Genomic DNA, 5,087 nt, shown 5'->3' on the forward strand with positions numbered 1-5,087 from the left:
AGAGAGAGAGAGAGAGAGAGAAAGAGAGAGAAATTTGATTAAACCAATAGTAGTTATCTCTTTTACAGAAATGACAATTGCAGAGTTTGGTTTCCATTAATTGCTGCGTGCTTGCCTCTGTGTGTGTGTTTTGCACGTACATGCGCGCTCACACACACACACACATACGCACACGCACACACACACATACACACAAACACACACACACATCAAAAAAAACTAATTCCTCTTCCATCTACTACTTACTAACCCTGCTCAATAGAGCATTGCCCCCAAATCATGTACACTTCTGAAGTTACTGCACACGCACTCACTCATATACACGCGCGAGCGCGCGCACACACACACACACACACTCTCACACACACGCACACACACACTTACATCTAAGACCTCATTGCAGAGAAAGGTTACTCGACTGATTGGCCTGAACTCATAAACACGCTCCAATAACTGACCCACTACCGTGTTGCCCCATCTCTGTCTTTTCTACCAATACTACATCGTCCTCTCCTTGTGCAACTTCCTGTCAGATTTTCCTGGTTCACTTATCTCGCCACTTGTGTTCCATATTGTGTACAATCCACAATTCCGATCCCAAATTAAAAAACTAGGATCTTTTTTAAAACGGGGGCCACATTTTTCATTAACGAAACACTTTGAAACTTGGAACTCTGGTAGAATGTGTCATATAAAACATCTTTTTCAAAAAAGAAATCCATATGTTATTCCATGTTAAAGTTGTCGTATTTCTGTAATTTCAACCAATCACTGACGTCCATTCAGCCGATATACATTAAGTGCCGACTACATAAACAAACGATTCTGAAACAATTAACCCTAACCCTAACCTTAACCCTAGGGTTAGGGTTAGGGTTAGGGTTAGGGTTAGGGTTAAAGCAAATTTAAAATGAAAAAAGCAAATAAAACGAAGGTATGGAGATTAAATACGCTTTACATCGCTTAATCAGCCAAAGGAGTAAATGTAAACAACTGAATACTTGTCAGTGATTGGTTGAAATTATCGAAGTAAGACAATTTTTTACATGAAATAAATTCGAATACAAAAATATTTTTCTGTTCTATAACACAAAATAGATAAGTATACGAAGTTTGAAAGTCTTTCCGTACCAAAAACATTAATGAAAAATGTGGCCCCCGTTTTAAAATAGATCCAAAAACTAAACACTTTCTTTCTAGAATTCCGCTCTCCGACAGTTTCAACAGAAACATAACAACATCAGTCTCATCATTTGTGTCCATAACTTTCATTGGGTTATGTACCTATAACCCAGTGAAAGTTATGGACTCATCTCACTCTCCAGACCAAACCAATAATAATAAATATAATAATTGAAAAACAAAATTCATGTCTCCTCGTTGATATGACTGTCCCAATCGACATGAATGTATCTGTCAAGACCTACCAAAAACTGAGCAAGTATAAAGATCTTGAAATAGAAATTGGCAAAATGTGGAACCTGAAGACTAAAACAATACCTGTTGTCATAGGTGCCCTAGGAATGATAGCAAAAGGGGCTGATTGCTACCTAGCTCAGATACCAGGAAACTCCAAAATGGCAGAAATTCAAAAGATAGTGCTCATGGGAACTGCCCATATCCTATGTAAATTACTGTCTATGTAATCTCAAATTTTAAAACAATCTCATTATTTTCTTACGTATTCTTAAACATTCTCTAGAACTATACGCAAAAACAAATATATGACACCCTAGGCATAACACCAACATGAACTCATAACTTGTCTCTTGAGGTCTCTGGGTGAGACTTGGCGCCAACTTGTACAAATGCAAAGCAAAAGTCAAACATATAATAATAATAATAATAATAATAATAATAATATTATTTTCTACTATAGGCACTAGGCATGAAATTTTGGGGAAAGCGATAAGTCAATTACATCGACCCCAGTGTTTCACTGGCACTTAATTTATCGACCTCGAAAGGATGAAAGGCAAAGTCAATCTCGGCAGAATTTGAACTCAGAACGCAGTGACAGACGAAATACCGCTAAGCATTTCGCCCGCCGTGCTAACGATTCTGCCAGCTCGCCGCCTTAATAATAATAATAATAATAATAATAATAATAATAATAATAATAATAATAATAATAATAATAATAATAATAATAATAATAATGATAATAACAATAATAATGATAATAATAATAATAAATGATAAATAATGGATTCAAATTTTAGCACGGGTTCAACAGTTTTTGATGGGAGGAAGAAGTCGTTCACATCGATCCCAGTATTTAGCTCGTACTTGTTTCATCGATTTCACAAGGATGAAAGGCAAAGTCAACCTCGACGGAATTTGAACTCAGACCGTAAAGATGGAAAAAATGCTGCTAAGTATCTTGTCTGGCGTGCTAACGACTCTGCCAACTCGCCGTCCTTGTTGGTTTCAAATGTTGGCACAAGGCCAGAAATTTTAACAGAGGACGTTAGTCGATTACATTGACGCCAATACTTGACTGGTACTTTATTTTATCGACCCCGAGAGAATACAAGGCTGAGCTGACCTCGGCAGAATTGGAACTCAGATGAAGTAAACTTTGCCTAATAATAAATAAAAACATATGTACGCGCGCGCGTGTGTGTGTAAGTATTTGATTAGCTTATATTGAACATTAAGAGAGTTGTGCTGATTAGAGTGATAAACGGCCAATCAACACACGCAGCGATATGTTAGATAGAGCGATCGATAAACACACAGCTTGGCAGATGGATAGACAGATAGACAAAGTAATAAATATATGTTCACTTCCTTTTACTTTCTGTCTATCTGTCTATCCATCTATCTCTCCATCTCTCTGTCTTTTTCTCTGTATACATATGTGTGTGTCTACATACATAATATACATACGTGCGTACATATGTCTATACATTACTTTCTATCTGTCCATCTTTCTCACAGTATATATATACATATATAAGGGAGAGAGAGATAGAAAGTGAGAAAGAGAGAGAGAGAAAGAGTGAAAGAAAGCAAGAAAGAGTGTGTGTGACATAGAGACAGAGCGAGAGAGGGGCAGAGAGAGAGATAGAGAGATAGAGAGAGAGAGAGATAGAGAGGGGGGTAGATAACAAATCAGAGATACAAGAAGCATAAAACTGAAGAATGAGAAAAAAAAAGAAAGAAAGCAAGAGTGGGAGAAAAGGAAGAAAGAAAAGAACGGCTAAACAAAAACAAAACTGTGTCAACAGCCATTGTAATGAGGTCGGCGTCTGACCTAGTTACCTAGTTAAATCGACCTAGTTTCTCAGCTTCTGATTGGTTGACTTGTTTATGACCTATTAGATACTAGAACACGCTAACCTACTTAGTCTTTTCCCCCTGGAAGGTGTAGGCGTGTGTGCCTTAGCAAACGGGCGCGTATGACTCTCTGTGTGTAAGTGTGTGTGTGTGTGTGTGTGTATGTGTATGTGTGTGCGCGCGCACGTGTGCGTGCATGTGTGTTCGTGTCTGTGTAAGCATTTTGTGAATTTTGTGTATGCATAAGTGAAATCTGTGTATTAGTGTGAGAAAGAGAATACATGTCCACGCGTACATTTTATGCACGTGTGCATTGAACATGCACACTTGCCCCCTCTCCCACATATAAGCATTGCATGTATGTATACATGTTTACATACATACAAACATATGTACATACATATATATGTATGTATGTATATAAGCATACACACACACACACATACACACATACATACATATATATACATATATATATATATATATATATATATATATATATATATATATATATATATATATATATATATATACATATATATATACAGATAGATAGATAGATAGATAGATAGATAGATAGATAGATAGATAAATACGTATATATGTATACACATACATACACACACACACACACACACAAATAGTTTAATATAATCAATATATGAGTGTGTATGTATGAGCGAGTGTGTTTGCTAAATGTAGTATTTATGTGTGTATGCGTATGTTTGTATGTCTGCTAGTGTATGGGGAAATGTGTGTGGATGTTAGCCAGTATGTAAACGCATGTATGAATATGTGTATCTCGACGTAGCCATATACGTCAGTCATGTGACTGAAATCGTTGTATTTTGTATCACAATCGCGCTTGTGAGCGAACATATGTGATAAGAAAAACGGTGAATTTGAGTATACGAATCAGTTTGTGTATGTCTGTATGTGTCTATGTATATGTGTCTATGTATGGATGGTCGTGTGTCTACGTGACTATGTAGGTATGCGTGTGAGTATGCACGTATGTATGCGTACATGGTGTATGTGCAAACACGTGTATGAGCGTGTGTTCTTGTTGTCTGATTTGCTTAAACTATGTGTGGGTGTATCACGTGCTCATTTTTATTTACAGTCGCTCTCTTCTTTCGTCTTAGTTTAAACAACTTACGCACATATGCACACATGCGCACACAACACTCTCAAGAACTTACAACGATATTGTCTGTCTGACTGTCTGTCTGTCTCTGTCTCTTTCTGTCTGTTTCTCTCTGTCTCTGTCTGTCTGTCTCTCTCTATCTCTCTCTCTCTCTCTCTCTCTCTCTCTCACTCACTCTCTTTCGCTCGCGTACTCATGTACACACACACACACACACACTGGCACACAGACATAACACGCACACACATACAAATACATACACGTACACACGTACACAAGTATGTATGAACATCTGTATTTTCCTGGGATTCTCTCTCTCTTTCTCTGTGTATTTATGTGTGTATGTGTGTAATCATATATATATTTGTATGTATGCATGTATGTATAATATATATACATACATACATACATATATATATATATATATATATATATATATATATATATATATATATATATATATATATATATATGTATGTATATATATATACACACGTATATATATATGTATGTAAGTATATAGACATATTTATACATATAGTACGTACATACATAAATACATACATACAAACACACATGTATGTATGTATGTATGTATGTATGTATGTATGTATGTATGTATGTATGCATGCATGTATGAAACTTTAGGTAGCACGAG

The sequence above is a fragment of the Octopus bimaculoides genome, chromosome 20, assembly GCF_046866305.1.
Source record: "Octopus bimaculoides isolate indiv1 chromosome 20, ASM4686630v1, whole genome shotgun sequence".
Lineage (NCBI taxonomy): Eukaryota > Metazoa > Mollusca > Cephalopoda > Octopoda > Octopodidae > Octopus > Octopus bimaculoides.